The sequence below is a fragment of the Chiloscyllium punctatum genome, unplaced genomic scaffold (genome assembly GCF_047496795.1).
Source record: "Chiloscyllium punctatum isolate Juve2018m unplaced genomic scaffold, sChiPun1.3 scaffold_440, whole genome shotgun sequence".
Classification (NCBI taxonomy): Eukaryota; Metazoa; Chordata; class Chondrichthyes; order Orectolobiformes; family Hemiscylliidae; genus Chiloscyllium; species Chiloscyllium punctatum.
The window spans coordinates 28,498-49,477 of record NW_027310174.1 but is presented as its reverse complement, the minus strand read 5'-3'; the positions used below and the strand labels follow the sequence as shown (position 1 = coordinate 49,477).

Genomic DNA, 20,980 nt, shown 5'->3' with positions numbered 1-20,980 from the left:
TGTCCTCTTCCTGGGTGGGGGAGGGGTGATTTGAAAGAGGAGCATTTACACATCAGACACATACCGGAGAAATATTTGTCTTTCCAATTCATCCTGCACTGGCTGAGATTTGTTTTGTGAATTCTCTTTATGGGATATTAAATGAGAATAATTGAGGACGGGATTTCAAAAAAGCAGATTTCTGCACTCAGCGGAGTCATCAGGCTCTGAATATCATGAGCATTTTACTGTGGAAGGAGAAAGGGTTGTCTGTTCTGTCTCTGGTAAAATATCTTCAATACTTTTGTAAAGCAAAATGCAGAAAGATGTTCACATTTGTGGTTGAATCCCCCATGGGCGATTTGGCCTGAGTGGGAGCACAGAATTATCTAAATTATACCTAGTCTCTTTGCAGGAACTGTCAGATTTAGTCCCAATCACTCACTTCATGATGTTAACCTGTAAACTCCTAATTTTCAACTCCCTGCAAAATTCTCATTAAAATTCTTTGTGAACTCAAATTCCAGCACATTTTCAGGTGGAATGTTCCAGGTTCTGACAACTGTCTGTTCATCCAGAAATTGCTGAGGTCCATGTTGACGCTGGGGTTACAAAGGGCTGAGCTGAAAGATGAGATGCAGTTCCTGAGCTCCCATTGCGATGCATAGGGACAGGACAGGATGCTGAGGGCAGTGTAGGTGTGAGCAGACAATGAAAATGACAGGGCTGCACTGAGTGTTGCTTGACTTAATGAGTGCGTTTTGGAGTTGGGTGTAAACAGAGGGAGGTGAGACAGGGAGAAGTTGAAGCTGAAACTCTGGTTTAGTTCAGGCCATTGAGAAATTCACATGGTCCCAATGGGAACAGCCAATTTGTAAGTGATATCTGCAGAGTATTTGTTAAGTTTTTGAAATATGATGTATGAGCTTAAATAAAGATCGGGGCTTTTGATGTATAATGGAAATGTTTGAAGTGAAGGAAGGTTGAAAGTTCTTTTAAATTCTCTTAATGGGAGTAATTAGCTGAATCTAGAGAGACGTTGTGACAGGAGCCCTCAGACCTGTGGTGTGCTCCTCTTGTACAATGTGGGAAATAAGGGATACTTTCAGTGTCCCTGATGGCTATGTGTGCAGGAAGTGGGCCCACCTACAGCTGCTGGGAAACTGCTTTTCAGACCTGGAGTTATGAGTGGACTCATTGTGGAGTCATCTGAGAATATTATGGACAGCACGTTTAGTGAGTTTGTCACACTGTAGGTGAGGGTTACACAGGCAGAAAGAGAATGGGTGACCATCAAACCAAATAAAAGGCTCAGGAAGGCAGTGCAGGAATCCCCAGTGATCATCCACTTCTCAAAAAGATACTGAATCCTGCTTGGGATTCTGTTGGGGGTGAATGCGTGGAGTGGCTTCTCGGGAAATCAGCAACAGCCAGGTTCATGATACCACAGATAGCTCTGCTGTACAGAACCGGAGGAAAGACAGTGGCAGGGCTATAGTGACAGGGGATTCAATGGTCAGGGGTACAGGCTGGCACTTCTGTGGCCACAGACATGAATCCAGGATGGTATGTTACCTCCCTGGTGCCAGGATCCGCGATTATCATGGAGCAGCTGGAGGGTAAAGTCAGTGGTTGTGGAACACACCGATACCAATGACATCACTTAACAAAGGGATGAGATCCTGAAAGCTGGATATAGGGAGATCAGGGATACAGTAAAATGTAGCTCCTGAAATAAAATAATGTCAGACTTACTCACAGTGCCATGTGCTCGTGAGAGCAGGAATAAGAGGACAGATCAGTTGGACGTGTGACTGGCGAAATGTTGGACCAGAGAAGGGTTTAGATTCTTCCGGCACTGGGACCGTTTCTGGGTGGGTCCTGTACCAGCCTGACCGGTTACCCCTGGGCAAGCTCGGAGAAATCTCCTGGTGGAGTGTTTTGCCAGTCCCATTGGTGTCGTTTTAACGAGTCTAACAGGGGGATGGGAACTAAAGTGTAGGCTTAGATGGGTCAGATTCAGGACAGGGAATGGGAGGTAGAAGATTAGTGATGTAGTCAGCAGCTCAGAAAGCCAAAGGAAAGGAGGATGAAATGAAGATTGAGTCCCTCTTCATCCATCAGTCCTGACATCCCAGGAATTATAGTCAGCAAAATATGGAGCTGTACAGCTCTCTGACTCGAAGTGCTTGAGCAAAATGGGGGAAATCCACAATAAAAATAAAAAGTGCTGGAGATCCTCAGCAGGTCGGGCAGCATCCGAAATGGTGACAGATGCAGGAAACATTGCAGCCTTGAAGAAGTGTTGAGATGATCACACCAGGCACTACAATATCGGTTACACGCTGAGTGCCAGAACGTGGGACGAGAATTAATAGGTGCTTGATGACCAGCATGAATAAGATGGGGCTGGAAAGGTGACGTTTCAGGTCAAGACTATTCATCAGGGCTGACAAAGGGTTCCGACCCAAAACATCAACCATCCTGCTCCTGTGATGCAGCCTGACCTGCTGCACTTCCCCAGATCCACATTGTATAAACTCTGACTTCCAGCATCTGCAGCCCATAACTATCTCCACATCCCAGGACTCAGGCTGGTGACCCTACTTTACTGTCTCAATAACCAGGAGAGCCTTCCTTGCGAAAGGGGAACAAAGGTATACACTGTACTTCAGGTGTGGTCTCACCAAGGCCCTTCCAGAAAGGGATCCCTGCTCCTGTACACGAATCCTCTCACTGGGAAGGTCACCCATCATTTACATTCTCCACTGCTTCCCACTCCTGCCTACTTCCGAAAAAGAGGGAATCGCAGAGAAACATGGAATCAAATGAGGTCAGAGTCTCTGGTATAAAACTGTTGAACACAATGTCCCCATCTTCTACATACTGGCCACCAAGCGCACATGCCTGGTGTGATAATCTAACCACTTCTTCAAGGCTGCAATGTTTCCTGCATCTGTCAGCGTTTCAGATGCTGCCAGACCTGCTAAGGATTTCCAGCACTTTCTGTTTTCACTGCTGTAGAGTACTGAAAGGGGGGATTTGCAGTTGAGAAATTCAAATTGAACTTCATGTTCAGTTTTGATAGTTACTTGATCCGTGCTGATCTGAATATCATTGGCCTTTTCATCTGGATGGAAAGGTGGTGCATTCTGTCCGTGGGCGAATATTTCAAATCTCAGTGTGATTGGGGAAAAAAGTACTGAGACAGTGAAGTCTATGTTAGCGTGGGGATTGTGGAGAGAGATTTCATTGGTTCTTGAAAGTCTAAAAAATCATGGCACATTTCCCTGGAAGAGGTAAGCCATAGATTGGTTTTGTATGAGGGCAATTAACCATGAAACCAGAAAGACAAAAGAATACCTGCATCATGGAAAAAGCTATGAAAATGGGATTGTTGTAACGGGGTAAGTTATTGATCATTGATTGTAATCCATTGGCGTTGTCATGTCTGTTCCAGCGCCATGGGGAAACACTGGAAAAGTGATGAACGCAATGTTATTAAACTATTATTATTCAGTTATTAAACTGAAAAAGGTGCAGAAGAAATTTACAAGGGTGATGCCAGGGCTCAGGGATCTGAGTTACAGGGAGAGGTTGGACAAGTGAGGGCTTTTTTGTTTAGAGCAGAGGAAACCAAGGGGGAATATTTTATAGAAGTGTATAAGATCATGCGAGGCGTGGGTAAGGTGAATGCACTCAGTCTTTTTCCCAAGGAACCAAGGACTGGAGGGCATCAGTTTAAGGTTAGAGGAGAAAGAATAAAAGGGAAGCTAAGGGGCAACTGTTTTATACAGAGGGTGGTACGCATATGGAATGAGCTGCCAGTGGAAGTGGTTGAGGCGGGTACACTAACAACATGTAAAAACATGGACAAATACATGGATAGCAAAGTTTCAGAGGAAGGTGGGCCAAGTGCAGGGAAATGGGGTTAGCATGGATGGGCATTCTGATCGGCATGGGCCATTTTGGGCCAAAGGGCCTGTCTCTGCTGTAGGATGCAGTAAGTAAGTGCATTTGCTATTTGTCCCCCTAACTCTGTTGGTATCCTGGGATGTATTCCATCAGGGCAATGAGACTTGTGTACCTTTAACTCCATTAGCTTGCCCAGCTCTAACTCTTTCACGATAATGGTTATTATCTAGGTCCTCACCTTCCTCAGTTTCCTTATCAATTACTGGCATGTTCTTCGTATCCTCCATTGTGAAGACTGACTGCTGTGTACTCATCTTCCTGAACCCTGCTGGATAGGAATTACAAGGCACAGAACTCTGAGAGGTCTTCTTTGAGTATTTATTGATGAGACGTGGTCGTTACCTGGGTATTTTACGTGCAAAACGCCTTTAGGCAGCATCAGGTCCGATGTACGGCTCCCATTCTTCTTCCTTTGTGATTTGTGACTTTACATAGAGACTGTCTCTCAGGATTATCTCCATGGCAACAACAGTTAAAAATTCTAGTTCAGTTCAACTCTGTGGTTAAACCACACACCACTCCACCCCATCCCCCCACACCCCCCGTGGCTCCCTCAAGTACCTGACAGGCGCTTCAGTTTCAGTGGGGCTGTCTGTCAGGATTCTGATGTGGAGGAGCCGGAGTTGGGGTGGGGTGGGCAAAGTTAAAAACCACACAACACCAGGTTATAGTCCGACAGGTTTATTTGGAAGTACAAGTTTTTGGGGTGTGCTGTGATTTTTAATTTGATCAGGATTATCTCTCTGGTAACTGTTAAATGCTTCAACAATTACAGAGGCCATATGTTCCCCAAACAATAGGTTTCCCTCTAACAGTGTAAACTGCTATTCTGGCCCTGGGCATAGCTACTCATCACTATTTATACCCAATCCCATTAAGCTTTCAGTTGACCTTTGAAGTTTTTCTAATCTCCTAATTTCTCCTTGGTTTTGCCAATTTGTATGCCTTCTATTTCAATTTGATAGACTCCCTTATTTCCTTAGACACCCCCGGCAGATTACTCCTTTTCCGACAGTCCTTCCTTTTCACTGATATATACTTTTGCTGAGCACTTCGAAAAATTACTTTGATATTCCTCCACTATCTGTAAACTATCTCACCGTAAAGTCTTTGCTCCCAGTCTACATTACCAACTCCTGCCTCGTCCTATTGTAGTCTTCTTTGTTTAAGCACAGGATCTTAGTACTGGATTTAATCTACCCGCTTTCCATCTGTGTTCTAAATTCAACCAGATATATCACGCGTCTTTTGTTAGATTACGAGGTGAGGCGATGTTTCCTGGGTGTTTTGGTTTTCATTATCAGTGACCTTGGCTTTGTAATAAATTGCAGAATAGATATTCACAAAACAGTATTCTGGACAGTGTGAATGTACCACACAGTCTATAACCATAAATCACTGTTACCCCTCAGTTTAAAATTGCAAAATCATTATCTTCTACACACTTCCTCACTATCTCAGTTTTGAATACTATTCCACTTGACTATCCGACATTTTCCGAAAATCTCCTTTGGTGAAGTTGGTGAGTTTTGATTCCGCTTTCCAGTTATTACCGTAAGAAGATAAGCCCTGGGCACAGGAGAGGCAATGCAGCCCTTCGAATCAACTCCACCATTTAATACCATGATGATTGAGCTCACCTCGGTCTCAGCTGGATTTTCCCGCCTTCTCTCTGTCTCTCTCACCCTTCAGCTCATTGCAAATTAAAAATCTGTATCTGTCCATTAAATTTGCTCATTGTCTTGGCATCCACTGCGTATTGAATAGGGAATTCCACAGATTCACAACACATCGAGATAGGTACATTCTTCTTCATGAGAATAGAATAGAATCCCTACAGTGCAGAAGCAGGGTATTCATCCATCGAGTCCACACCAATCCTATAATGAGCATCCCATTCAGAGTCACCCATTCCCAGTATTTCCCATGGTTAATGGCTTAACCTGCACATGCATGGACACTGTGGTTTAGCATGGCAAATCCACCTAACCTGCACATCTTTGGACTTTGGGAAGAAACTGGAACACCGAACAAAACCATGCAGCCACTGGGAGAACGTGTAAACTCTACACAGTCACCTAAGGGTTGAATCAAACCAGGATCTCTGAAGCTGTGAGGCTGAGGTGCGAGTCACTGAGCCACCTCTGCCTAAAACTGCTTCCCCGTATTGACCCCTCCACCCTGCAATTGACTGAATCTATATTCCTTACGTCAGAAATTGGGATGTCTAACCAGATGTCTCAGTAAAACCCATTGACAAGCCATATGTCCTTGTCTGTCTGAATGGGGATCCTATACATAACACCCTTCCACCCCACACATTTCATTCACTTTCCAGAGACAGGCCTCCAGTGACTTCATGGGGACTGAAACTCCCACAATCCCTGAGGCAGGGACAATACATGTGTGGGGAAACCCGGCACTGTACATGTGCAGAATGTTGGCAGGTTTTGGAGCACGTGTTTTGGGGTAATTAGGGGAAAGTATTTCACACTGTGATTGGCTAGAGGAGGAACGTATCTGCTTGTAGTATTGATCAGTTGGGGGGTCAGAGTGTCACTACACCCTCGTGGGACCACTCTCCATCCCCAGTTCATTGTAATGCTGGGAATAAACTAATGGGAAACAAGGAAGAATCTGACTCATTCTCCCAGACTTAAGGTTCCTCTTCTGTCCAGGATGTGCCACCTCCCTTTCTGTTTCTGTCTGTTTCATTCTGTTCTTATATTATTGTCTTGCAACAACTGAAGGGAAAGGAAGTGAACCCAGAAAGGGTGCAGAGTCTAACCAGGGACAGGAAGTGATGGCATGGATCTGTTTATCAGTAACTCCATGAGAATGGGGAGGGTGTTCATTAGGGGCAGCAGAGTCAGAATGGTAGGAGAGAGTAAGTGGACTGGAGGGTTACAGCTTCGGGGGAAGAAAGGGGAAAAAGATATTCCAGAGAAACTAGAATAGTCTGTTCTGAATTTCTAATCTGTGCATATTCCTTTACACAGGGTGCGAGACGGTGAAGATTTGCAGACTGAAATCTCAAAATCATGTGCAGATTGTGATTAAGTTGACCAGTATTTGAAGAACCAAAGATGGAGAATCACTGGACCAATATCCTGCAACACTCTCCCTCCCAGCATTGTCGGTCTATCTGCGCCAAATGGACCGTGAATGGTTCAAGACAGCAGCTCACGACCATCTTCTCAATGGTACCTAGAGATGGGGAATAAATGCTGGCTGAGCAAGTGATGACCATATCCTGGAAATGGGTTCTATCTCTAATTGCTGAAACCCAGTTGATGTTACTGCAGGATGATGAGGGACGCTGAGTGTGTCCTCCAGGAAGCAGCACCATCACATTACCCCTGCCTACACCCAGCAATAACACAGCAACATCACTGGTATATAAGGCAGTGAAGCCCAAGGAGGACTGAAATATAGTTCTTCGTGGTAAAGTCATGAAAGGGGATTGGAACAGAGCAGGAACAGGAGACTGATCTGGATGGTCAGCTGTTTCCCATTGAATGGTGGAGCCAGATTCAAAGGTCGAATGGCCTTCTCCTGCTGCTATCTCCCAGGTACGCATATAGCCAATGGCCCCAGGTAGGAAGAAGTAGTCAGGGCAGGGATTCTGCAGGAGATTGCACTTCCACATCTGTTTTCAGTGAGGGATAGTTTGATGGATTTTATTTAACATTTGTCTTTAACGCCAGGTTTGTGAATTTGTTTTTTTTTAAAAGTACAAGTTTATTCCATAATAAATAAAACTTAAAGAATCGAAACTATCTGCATATAACAGTTTTTAAAATTTCAAATGCCCTTTAAACAAAATCCTGCCTACTCCCGGACCCCATCACTTTTCAGTTACTCAAACTCCAGGGAAATATTCCTTCCTCTCTGGTTTGATTTAACTACTTTCAGTTCTTGTTCTGTGAGCTGTAAAGCATTTTTCTCCCATTTCTCTTACCCAGAAGTGTTATCTCACACAGCTGAGCAACTTTCCCACCATCAACATCATTATTCCATTATTTTGCTTTTTGTTAACATATAATCACCATCAGTAGCACACCAGTGTCGTCAGTTGAATATTTACAAACAAAACCCATTATGGGCAAAGCAAACCATTACAAGTGACAGAGTGGGAAGGGACTAAATCAATGTAGAGTTGGGGGTGAGGGGGTGGCGGTGGCGGTGGAGATAATGCACTGTATCCCCTGCGGTGCCCACCTCTATCTAATGGCATAGAGAGCATTGATACACTCCACATGCTCCTCCTCCAAGGAGACCCTGAGAATATTCTTTATCCTCAATCATAGAATATAATCCCTACAGTGTGGAAGGAGAGCATTGGCCCATCAAACCCCACCGACCATTCGAAGAACATCCCGCCCAGAGCACTCCATCCCTGTAACAGTGTATTTCCCATGGCTGATCCACTTAGTCTGCAAATTCTGAACACTGTGGACAATTTATGACGACCGATCCACCTAACCTGCATATCTTTGAATTGTGGGAGAAAACCAGCGCACATGGAGGGGACCCACACTATTATGGGGAGAATGTGGATACCCCACATAGGCCGTTGACCAAGGCTGGACTCTAACCTTTTACCTGGTGCTGTGAGACAGCAGTGCTATGATCACAATTTAAATCAATACAGATGAACCCTGCTCCTTGTCACATTGCTGTTTGTGGTGACCTACTGCCCAGAGAGACACCCAGAGGTTCAGAAAGTGGCAATATAAATTCAGTCAACTCCAGCCCAGTTAATGTGGTTAACAACAACATCAATACTCCAGCAGTGTCATCATGTACAAGGTCCACTCCTGACTCTGATGGACAGTAACATCAGAATCAGAGTCCTGCAGTCCACACGGAGCAGGGGGATGACCACTTCCCTGTGAGCACTCACTGGGCCCTCAGTCGTGTTGAGTCTCAGCAAATCCCTTGTCACACAGAGAGGGAAACAGCTCCTACCCAGTGTGAACCTGCTGGTGTCTCAGGGAGTCAGGATGAATCACAGAATCCCGTCTCACACACTGACCATCTGAATGGCCTCTCCCCCTGTGTGGGCTCACTGGGGTCTCAGCAAGTGGTCCATTTGAGTGAATCTCTCCCCACATTGGGAGCAAGTGAATGGTCATTCTCCAGATTGAGCTCGCTGGTGTTTCAGCAGATCAGAGGACTGAGTGAATCCTTTCCCACACATGGAGCAGGTGAAGGATCTAAATCCATTGTGCCCGCTCTGGTGCCTCAGCAGATTGTAAGATCGAGTAAATCCCTTCCCATACGTGAGGCAGGTGAACAGCCTCTCCCCAGTGTGACTGTGTCAGTGAGTGTCCCACTGGGAAGGGTAAGTAAATTTCTTCCCACAGTCCCCACATTTACACAGCTTCGCCCTGGTCCCGTTACATTGGTGTCTTCCCAGATCACATGACCAGTTAAATATTCGACCAGCTGCCTAACATGGGAATGATTTCTCTGAGCTAGGAATGCTGCTTTCCCTTTTATATTACTGATAAGGACCAGGACCTGCAGAATTGGACGACTCTGCAGTTGATGTGATGTTAAAGCTGAGTTTTCCATCTGTGAACTCTCTCTGTCTGTGAAACAAGTTTTTCCCTATCATTACTACAACTGCCAACACCAGCTCTCCCTTCAGCTCTCCTGAATGTCTAAATTTTAACTAATGTAAAGGCCTCAGTAATGTGCTTTTCTCTCACTTGTTTCTGAAAGTAAATTGGAGCCATTTTGAATAAATTTATACACTTTTACCAGCAGAACTCATGCCTACTCTGTCATTTACGATTTGTAACCTCTGGGAAATTTGTTACCATCTTTGATGACCGTTATAATGCTCTGACCACTTCTCTGGAGCCAGGATAAGTCAATTCTAACAATTACCAATAGATTGTAGCCAAACAGAATGTCCCCACAACAGTAGGCACTCTGACACTCAGTGCCCATCATTTAAGTTCTTTTTCTAAAGCCCCTCATGTGTCTGGCAAGCTGGCAATACAATTGAAGATATTTTATACAGTAACCTTTCAGTCTCAATTGCCAGTTCCAGTCCTTGAAGCAGCCAGTAACACACCATAGCGACTTGAATTCTAACAGCAGCATTGCCTTGGCAGAAGACATTGAGGAGAATGAAGCTGTCTTCTCTGGACTATCTAAACATGAAACACTTCAAATGAACAAAAATCTTAAAGAGATCAATATGGTAGACACAGCACGGAAGTGTGCCCTGGCCGGTGTGTCTGGAATGAAATCAGCACTAACTGTGGTATCTTTACCCAGTATCCCCTTTAGCTGCATAAATGTTTAAGATTTATTTGCTGCTCTAATTCCACTCTCTTGATCAGTCCCATTTGTAACTTCTGTAATGTTGGCAGCCGTGCAAATTGATAACATTTGATTCAATCCATCCCAAAACCTCTCTGTATTTGTGTCTCACTTTTGTTCACTGAGACCCTCATTCAATCTGACCTCTTTACAAACCCTGCCCTGATTTTCCTTCGAGGGCTCAGAATGAAATGTTCACAGAATTGTAAATGCTGAAAGGAGGCTGCTTCACTCATCAGCTCTCCAAAAGTAAGAGGGCTGAGAGGTAAATAAGAGGGGTGTGTGGGGTTGGTGGGATGGGAACTCGGAAGGCAATAGGTCGATGTAGATGGGAGGTAATGATGAGAGGTTGGAGTGGATAATTGGGAAGGAAGATGGACAGGTGGGACAGTTCAAGAGGCCAGTGTCGAGTTGGAGGGTTGGATCGGAGATAAGGTGGGGGGAGGGGAGGTGAGCAAACCTTGATGCCGTGTGGTTGAAGGATCCCAAGGTGGAAGATCAGGTGTTATTCCTCCAGACGTCGGGTGGCTGGGATTTGGCGATGGAGGCAGTCCAGAACCTGCATGTCCTTGGTGGAGTGGGAGAGGGCGTTGAAGTGGTCGGCCACAGGGTGGTGGAGTTGTTTGGTGCATGTGTTCCAGAAATGTTCTCTGAATCAAGTTGGCGTTCTGATTCCCCAATGTAGAGGAGACCACATTGAGAGCAAAGGATAAAATAGGTGAGGTATCTGGACGTGCAGGGAAATCTCTGCTGGATGTGGGAGAATCCTTTGGAGCCGTGGATTGACGTTGAGGTGAAGGTGTGGGCACAGGTTTTACACCTCTTGAACTGGCAAGCAAAGGTGCTGGGAGTGGAGGGTGGAGGGTGGGTTGGTGGGGAGCATGGATCTAATGAGGGAGTCGCAGAGGAAATGGCCTTTGTGGAATGCTGAAAGGAGTGGGAAGAGAAATATATCTCTGGTGCGGTCTGATCGAAGGTGGTGGAACTGTCAGAGGATGATGTGTTGTATCTGGGTGGAAGGTGAGGACTGGGGGGTTCTATCCTTGTTGCGTTGGAGGTGTGGGGTTCAAGAGTAGAGGTGCAGGAAGTGGAGGAACTACACTGGAGAGCATTGTTGACCACATGGGAGGGGAAATTGTGAATCCTTGAAAGAGGAGGCAATTTGGTATGTTTTTGGAGGGTTCTGCCAGCTTGCATCAAGTTTCACTGGAACACTGCAGTAAGCTTGAGATAGAGATGTTGGCCAGGGAACAGGCTCGTGTGTTAAAGTGGCAGGCAACTGGAAGCTCAGGGTCTGTTTTTGCAGCAGAACGTAGATCATCAGCCACCATTTCCACCACCTCCACTGAGATGCTGCCAGACACAGGTTCCTGTCCCCTCCATTAACAGCTGTGCACCCTTCCAGCAAGATCATTATCCACTCTTTTGTCTGTCCACATGTTCCTGTCTCTCTTTGCACTCCATCTCAACCTATTATTTACTCTTTATCCCCTATCTCCTGCAGTCCAAAGATATGCAGGTTCGGTAAATTGGCCCAGCTACATTTCCCGGAGTGTTCTGGGATGCATAGTTTAAGTGCATTAGTCAGGGGAAATGTAGAGTAATAGGGTCGTGGAATGGGTTTGGGTGGGATAATCATCGGAGGGTGGGTGTGAGCTTGTTGGGCTGATGGCCCTGTTTCCACACGGGAGCTGGGAAAATTCAGAATTCCTACAATCGGATCTAAGGACGGGTCACAGGTACCAGAATGACCCTTGGTGTGTGAAGGAGGTGGAAACGGGAAAGGGGAAGTGTCGGCGGAAATCGAATGAAATGTATCAGTTTAGACTGGGAGAGGTTTAATTACACTCTGTACAGGTCGCTAGTCCTGAATTAGAAACTCCTGCTCCCACGTTTGCAGCAAATGGGAAAATGTCTGTGGCCCTCCGGCAATGATCGGTCCTGGGTTATGGCCACCATCTTTATTGGGGGCAAGGTACAGCGAGGCGCATGGACATGTCCTCTTCCTAGGTGGGGGCGGGGCGATTTGAAGAGGAGCATTTACACATCAGACACATACCAGGGAAATATTTGTCTTTGATATTCATCTTGCACTGACTGTGACCTTTGTCTTGTGATTTTTTTTATCAGATATTAATTGAGAATAATTGAGACCGGGATCTCAAAAGCAGGTTTCTACAGTCAGTGGAGTCATCAGGATCTGGATATCATTGGCATTTCACTGTGGAACGAGAAAGGTTTGTCTGTTCTGTCTGTCGAAAAGTAGCTCATATTTTTAGGTAAAAACAATGTCCTGTGGCCCAACACTTAAACTCCCCTCCCACTCAGCCGAGGACATGGAGGTCCTTGGCCTCCTTCACCGCTGCTCCCTCACCACCCGACGCCTGGAGGAAGAACGCCTCATCTTCCGCCTTTCAACACTTCAACCCCAGGGCATCAATGTAGACTTCACCAGTTTCCTCATTCCCCCTTCCCCCACCTCACCCCAGTTCCAAACTTCCAGCTCAGCACTGTCCCATGACTTGTCCTACCTGCCTATCTTCCTTTCCACCTATCCACTCCACCCTCCTCTCTGACCTTCATCATCACCCCACTCACCTATTGTACTCTTTCCTACGTTTTCTTCCTCTCATTTATCTCTGCACCCTGCAGGCACCCTGTCTCTATTCCTGATGAAGGTCTTTTGCCCGAAACATCGATTTTACTGCTCCTCAGATGCTGCCTGAACTGCTGTGCTTTTCCAGAACCACCCTATTCCAGACTCTCATATTTTTGTCAAGCAAATAGCAGAAAGATGTACAAATTCATGGTTGGTTCACCCTTGGGGTACGTGCTCTGTTCTGGGCCGTGCAGCCCGGGAAGGAGATATTGGTCTGAGAGGGAACATAGATTTATCCAAACTACACCTCGACTCTTTGCAGGAACTGTTATGTTTAGACCCAGTCAACCACTCTATGACTTTCACCTGTGAACTCCTTACTTTCAATTCCATGTAAATTTCCCATTACAATTTCTTATGGACTCAAATTCCAGTAACTTTTCAGGTGGAATTTTACAGATTCTGACAATTATCTGTTCATCCAGAAATTGCTGAAGGCCATGTTGACGCTGAGTGCTGCTTGGCTCAATGAGAATGTTTTGGAGTTGGGTGAAAACAGAGGGGGATGAGACAGGGAGAAGGTGATGCTGAAACTCAGTTTTAGTTCAGTCTATTCAGAATTTCGCATGGTCCCAGTGGGAACAGCCAATTTGTAAGCGACACTGTGGAGTATTTGTTAACAGTTTTTAAAGTATAATATATCAGCTTAAGTAAAGATTAGGGCTATTGATTATAATGGACATGTTTGAAGTGAAGTAAGGTTGAAAGCTCTTTTAAATTCTCTTAATGAGAGCAACTAGCTGAATCTAGAGAGACATTGAGACAGGAATCTTCAGACCCGTGGCGGGCTCCTCTTGTACAATGTGGGAAATAAGGGACGCTTCCAGTGTCCCTGACGGCTATGTGTGTAGGAAGTGTGTCCATCTGCGCTACTGGGAAACTGCTTTTCAGACCTGGAGCTGTGAGTGGACCATCTACGATACTGAGAATATTATGGACAGCACGTTTAGTGAGTTCGTCACACTGCAGGTGAGGGTTACACAGGCACAAATAGGTGACCATCACATCAAGTTAAAGGCTCAGCAAGGGAGTGCAGGAGTCCCCATTCATCATCCCCTTCTCAAACAGATATTGTATACTGGTTGGAATTCTGTTGGGGGTGAATGGGTGGGGTGGTCTCTCGGGGAAATCAGCAACAGCCAGGGTCATGACACCACAGATAACTCTGCTGCACAGAACAGGAGGAAAGACAGTTGCAGGGCTATCGTGACATGGGATCAGTCGTCAGAGTAAGGGCAGGTACTTCTGTGGCCACAGACATGAATCAAGGATGGCATGTTACCTCCCTGGTGCTAGGATTCGTCATAGCATGGAGTGGCTACAGTGAGTTCTGCAGCTGGAGGGTTAATAACTAATGGTTGTGGAACACACAGATACCAACAACATCGCGAAACAAAGGGATGAGGGCCTGAAATATGTATAAAGGAAAATCAGAGATATATTAAAATGAAAAGAAATAATGTCAGATTTACACCCAGTGCCATGTGCTAGTGAGACCAGGAACAAGAGGATAGATCAGCTGGATGTGTGGCTGGAGAAATGGTGTACCAGAGAAGCGTTTAGATTTTCCAGGCACTGCGACCGTTTCTGGGCTAGGTGAGACTTGTACCAGCCTGACTGGTTACCCCTGGGCAGGGCTGGGAGAAATCTCCTGGTGGGGTGATTGCCAGTTCCATTGATGAGACTGTAACTAGTCTGGCAGGGGGTTAGGAGCTAAAGAGTGGCTTAGATGGGCCAGATTCAGGTCAGGGAATGGGAGATAGAGTATTCGTGATGCAGGCAACAGCTCAGAAAGACAAAGGAAAGGAGAATTAAACGAGGTTTGAGTCCTCTTCATCCATCAGTCCTGCCATCCCAGGGGTGAGAGTCAACAAAATATGAAGCCTTTTAAATGTCTATGACTCTAAGTGCCTCAGCAAAATCGTGGAAATCTGAAATTTAAAAAAAAAAATTACTGGAGCTCCTCAGCAGGTCTGGCAGCATCTGAAATGGTGATAGTTGCAGGAAACATTGCAGCCTTGAAGACGTTGTATAATGCCATCCCACAACGTCCACTACTCCAGGCAAAATGTCCTCAGCCCCTCCTTATGGGTCACATGTTTCAATACTGGCAGCACCCTTATAAATCTTTTCTGGACTTTTTCAGGTTTCCCAACATCTTTCCGATAGCAGGGATACTAGAATGTAAAGCAGTCTAGGCATTCCAAAAGTGGCTGAGCCAATAAACTGTACAACCGAACCATGATCTCCCAACTCCTATACTCAATGCACTGCCAAATAACAGCTAGCATACCAAACACCACCTTCACCGACCTGTCTACCTTCAGCCCTACTTTCAAGGAACGATCAAACCACTCTGCACAGTGTATTTATTTGTCAACACTTCCCAGGAACTTGTTATTATGGCGCTGAGTCCTATCTTCCTGAAATCGGGGAGACTAGAATTGAATGTAGTATTCTAAAACTGGCCTCACCAATGCCCTGTACAGCCACAACGTGACCTCCTAACTCTTATACTCAGTGACAGAATCCATACAGTGTGGAAGCAGCCCATTCAGCCCATGAGACCTTACCAACCATCGGAATACCATCCCACCAGAACCATGTAACCCAGCATTACCCACAGTTAATCCACCTAACCTGCACCTCTTTGGATTGTTTGAGGAAACCAGAGCGCCCAGAGGACGCCCGTGCTAACACACAGAGGGAGAATGTGCCAACACGACACAAAGTGGAATCGAACCCAGGTCCCTTTATTGATGAGTGCACAGACCAATAAAGGTCAGCATGCCAAATGCAGTCTTCAGCACCCAGTTTCCCTGAAACTCGACTTTCCAGGAACTATGCAGTTCTGAGCTCTTCAGGGGGGTTGAAAGTGAGGAGGCGAAAACAGGAACAGGGTTGAGTTGTAGATCCATAAAATAACTCTGTTCCCCCCCACTCTGTTTCCCTCCCCCTCTGTTCCACTCCCCGTTCTCTGATTCTCACCTGCCTCTGTCTGTCCTCCCCTGCCCCCATCTCTGTCCTCACCCGTGCGACCACTCTCAATCCCCACATCCTCTCTTTCCCCCCACCCTCAGCCCACCCTCTCTGCCTACTCTCCCCTCCCTCTCCCCTAGTTCTGTATACCCCAACCACAGGGAAAGGACCTTGTCTATTTGCCCTACCCATGACCGGCTGATTTTATAAATCTCTATCAGGTCACCCCTCAGCCTCCGACGCTGTAGGGAAAACACCCTATCCAACGCTGCAACATCCTTGTAATTCTTTTCTGACCCCTTTCAAGTTTGAGAACATCCTTCCGATAGGAAGGATACCAGAATTGCTGGAATATTTCAAAAGTTGCCTAATCAATGTCCTGTACAGCCACAATACGACATCCCGACACCTTTCCTACAGTCTCTGACCAATAAAGTAAAGCATACCAACTGCCTTCTTCACTATCCTATCCACCTGTGACTCTACTTTCGAGGAACTCTGAACCTGCACTCCAAGGTCTCTTTGTTTCGCAACACTCCCCAGGAACTTACTATTAACTGCAAAAATCCTGCTAATGTTTGCTTTCCTAAAATGCAGCATCTCACATTTATGTAAACTGAGCGCCTCAGCCCATTCGCCCATCTGATCCAGATCCCGTTTAACTCTGAGGTAATCTTTTTCACTGTCCACTACACTGCCAATTTTGGTCTCATCTGCAAACATGCTAACAATCCCTCTTATGTTCACATTAATATAAATGGCAAACAGTAGTGGATTCAGCACCGATCTTTGTGACATTCCATTGGTCACAGGGCTCCAGCCTGAAAATCATCACTCCACCACCGCTCTCTGTCTTCGACCTTTGAACCAGTTCTATATTCAAATAGTTAGCTCTCCCAGTATTCCATGAGATCTAACCTTGCGAACCAATCTCCCATGAGGAACCTTGTTGAACGCCTTACTGCAGTCCATGAAGATCATGTTCACCGCTCTGCCCTCATCAATCCGCTTTGTTACTTCTTCAGTAAACTCAGTCCACTCCATGAGTCATGATTTCCCACGCACAAGACATTCACGTACACCAGCTTTGTGTTGGTGACTGTGTACTGAGTCTTGTTAATAACACCAACACAGGTGAGTTCCTTTTGAAAGGCAGTCCCTATATCCCTACCCCCTCCCACCTGCTCTGTCTCCTCCATCTCCACGGTAGACTGTAAGTACAAGGAACTCGCGGAGTTTCCATGTGAGTGAGGTTGAGCAAATCTTCCTTTCTTTCCACAACCCCACTATGAAATGGTGGTAGTGTCCTTTCCTCTGGACCAAGAGAATCGGGTTCAGAGTTTGGTAACAGCGGCTTTGAAGAGGCTGATTGGAAATCATGCCCAAGCCACCAGGCCATACTGTCTCCCACCTGTCCCTGCCTGAGGCTCCAAACAGAACCATCCTGTCGTTTCTCTCCTGTCAGACTCTCCCATTGCTCAGTTTGTCCAGGATCCCCTCCTGCTGCTGCACTGCTCCTGTCCCTCACTGACCTGTCCATCCCCCAGTGTCCTCCACATTCATTCATTGTTTACAATCCCATTATTTCCCGTCCTCCAGCCCCGCCCCCTCCACTCTATTGGGCAGCAGCTGATATCAATCCTCCAGGCTCCTGTGTGATCGAGAGCATGTTCCGTAGGAAGGGAGATCAGTGCACGGGCGCAGTGCTGGCCAGTTGTTGGCAGATGTGCAGGGCGGGTCAGTGCCAGGGAGGGAGGCTGTGGATGTGTGGGATTAATCTGTCATTAGCAGCTCCCTTCCTTCTTTCTTCTGAGGACACGACCCAGGGGAATAGCCCTTTGCCTGGTGTCCTGACGATTGGTCAAAGTATCACTGGGGGAGCATTTTGCAGCAAGTTGTCAGAACTCTTATGAATAGTCAGGATTGTTATGGAAAATGACAAGGATGGGCCTCTAATTAGAGTTCTAATTTGGTTAATTTTAGTTCAACCAGATATGATTTGGCCAGTGTGTGCAGAATGGTTCTCATCAGAGAATGGGTGTTCTGGGAGATTGGGGGAGGATTCACCAACACCCTGGAGGCTCCAAGTCAAACTCATTGATTTGGTTCTTAGTCTGCAGACAGCAGCTCGGAAACTGAATTCAAGACGAGGAGAGAGATTGCGAGAACTGAGTGTGGAGGAAAGGAGGGACGAGATTGGTTTGGATTTCAGTTAACAAGAGAGAGAAATCGTGAGACTGAGATTTAAAGTTTTGGGGGAACAAGGAAACTACAATTTAATACTATCATTGTCTTTTAAAGTTCCATCCTGTATTAACAATGTTGACTTGTTTTTTCCTATTGTAGGGTACTGAAAGGGTGGATTTGCGGATGAGAAATTCAAATTGAACTTCATGTTCTGATCTGATAGTTACTTGATCCGTGCCGATCTGAATATCATTGGCCTTTTCATCTGGAAGGAAAGGTGTGTATTCTGTCCGTGGGCGAATATTTCAAATCTCAGTGTGACTGGAAAACGGACTGAGACACAGGCAAGTCCATGTTAACGTGCTTTGTGGCTTTGAATGGAAGCTGGTTGTCAGGATTATCTCCGTGGCAACGGCAGTTTAAAAATACTAGTTCAATTCAGCATTTTTTTTTTTAACAACACACCCCTCCCCAACACCTCCATGGCTCAGTCAAGTACTTGACAGGTGCTTCATTTTCGGTGGGGTTGTCTGTCAGGATTCTCATGTGGAGGAGCCGGTCTTGGAATGGGGTGGACAAAGTTAAAAATCACATGACACTAGGTTGTAGTCCAACAGGTTTATTAGGAAGCACTAGCTTTCCAAGCACGATGTAATTTTTAACTTTATCAGGTTCATCTCTATGCTGACAGACTTCTTCAGATAAGTACTTCAACAATTAAATAAGCCATATGTTCCCCACGCAATAGGTTTCCTCGAGCATTGTAAACTGCTATTCTTGCCCTGGGGATAGCTACTCATTTGTATACCCAGTCAAAATCCCATCAAGCTTTTTGTTGATCTTTAAAGTTTTTCTAATCTCCTAGTTTCTCCTTGGTCTTTGCCAATTTGTATGCCTTCTATTTCAATTTGATAGACTCCCTAATTTCCTTAGATACAAATGACAGATTACTCCTTTTCCTACAGTCCTTCCTTTTCACAAATATACATAATTTTGTTGTGCACTTTGAAAAATTACTGTCTCATCCTGTTGTAGTCTACTTTGGTTAAGCACAGGATCTTGGGATTGGACTTAATCTTCCAGCTTGACATCTGTTTTATAAATTCAACCAGACTTCTCACATATTCTTAAAGTGCCTCTTTGGATTCATCCTAATCTTCTCAGCCAAGGTTCTTTCATAACCACTTTGTCTCCTGATTTCCATCAAAGGTTAACTCCTATATTCCTTATTGTGCGCCAGGGACTCCCATGATCCCAGTTGCCTGTGCCTGAGTCACACATCCCTTTTTTCCAGTCAATGCCTAAATATCTCTTGTCATCCTGGGTTCCCCATTCCTGCCAACCTTGCCCTTCACCCTCACAGAAACATATAGACTTTGAACTCTAGCTATCTCACGTTTAAAGGATTCCCACTAGCCAGCGAGCCATTTACCCGCAAAAAAATTACTCCAGTCGACCCCTGCAAGATCCTGTCCAATCCCATCAACATTCCCCTTGTCCCAATTTAGAACTTGAACCTGTGGACCAGCTTTGTCCCTCTCCATAGCTATTTGAAAATTAATAGGACGATGGTCACTGGTCCCAAAGTGCTCCCCCACTGTCACCTCAGTCACCTGTCCCGCTCTGTTTCCCAAGAGTTGTTTGAGTTTTGCCCCTTCCCAAGTAGGACACTCTCCATCCTGCTGGAGGAAAGTTTCCTGAATTCACTTATCGGATTCCACTCCATCAAATCCCTTCACGCTCTGGCAGTCTCAGTCTGTTACAAATTAAAATCCACTCTTCTGACAACCATATTGCTCCTGCATGTCTACTTTCCCCCTGCATATTTGTTACTCAAATTCACGTTGACTATTTGGAGGCCGATAGTACAAACCCAGTGACATCATCATCCACTTCCTACTTCTTAGCTCCACCCGTGAAGCCTCACTGGATGATTGGTCAGTTATTTTATCTCTGATTACTGCTGTGATAATCCCCTTAATCAAAAGTTCAACTCCTCCCCTCCTTCCACCATCCGTGTCCCGCCTAAAGCACCAGCACCTGATGCGTGAAGCTGCCAGTCCTGACCCTCGCTTAGCCATGTTTCTATAAAGGCTACATTATCCCAATCTCATGTTCCTATCCACGCCATTAGTTTATTGGTCTTACCTGCCAACCCTCTTGCACAGAAATGAAAGTAGTTTAATCCAACAGGCATTCCTTACTCCTTATCATGTTCCAGCCTGTCCTGTCTCTTCACTTTATTGTTTCTGATTACTGTATCTCCTACCAGCCTCGTTCTTGCCTCCCTGATCATGACGATATTGCTCCTCGCCAATATAGTTTAAATCCTCCCTTGTAGCATGAACAAAATTCGCCAACAAGATCCTGGTCCCATTCCCAGTGCTTGCACCACCTGTCCCTCCTGATCAGGTCAACTCTGTCACAGAAAAGACAACAATGTAAAAATCTGAATCTCCCTGCCCCCCACCCCTGCACCAATTCTTTAGTTACTTATTTATCTGCCATATCCTCCTGTTCCTACTTTCACTAGCTCATTACAATGGAAGTAATCAGGAGATGACCATGGTCAAGGTCCTGGTTTTTAACTTTTCTCCCAGCTCTCACTAATCACTGTGTCCGACCTCATTCCGACATCGACCCGTGTCATTTGTGCCAACGTGCATAATGATTTCTGGCTTCTCCCCCTCCCCCTTGAGAATGTTCTGCAGCCGCTCGGAGACATCCTGGACCCTGGCACCTGGGCGGTAACTCAACATTCTGGATTCCCATTTGAAGCCACAGAATCTCCGGTCTGTCCCTCTAACAATCGACTCTACTATCTCTAAGGTCCTGTTAACTGTTACCCTTTCCCACTGTGCC

The 20,980-nt window shown here is 45.7% G+C and overlaps 1 long non-coding RNA gene across 2 annotated transcripts in view; it reads left to right on the top strand.

The window, feature by feature from the left end:
• LOC140472772 (uncharacterized) overlaps positions 1-20,980 on the top strand; it is a 49,579-nt gene that overhangs the window by 23,474 nt on the left and 5,125 nt on the right. Inside the window, exons 5-7 of one of the 2 annotated variants that reach the window (XR_011957850.1) lie at positions 6,954-7,526; positions 12,424-12,530; positions 18,278-18,395. This is a non-coding gene — a long non-coding RNA (uncharacterized lncRNA). Of the gene's footprint in view, positions 1-6,953; positions 7,527-12,423; positions 12,531-18,277; positions 18,463-20,980 lie in introns of both variants that reach the window. The other variant, XR_011957849.1, reaches the window with a different exon arrangement.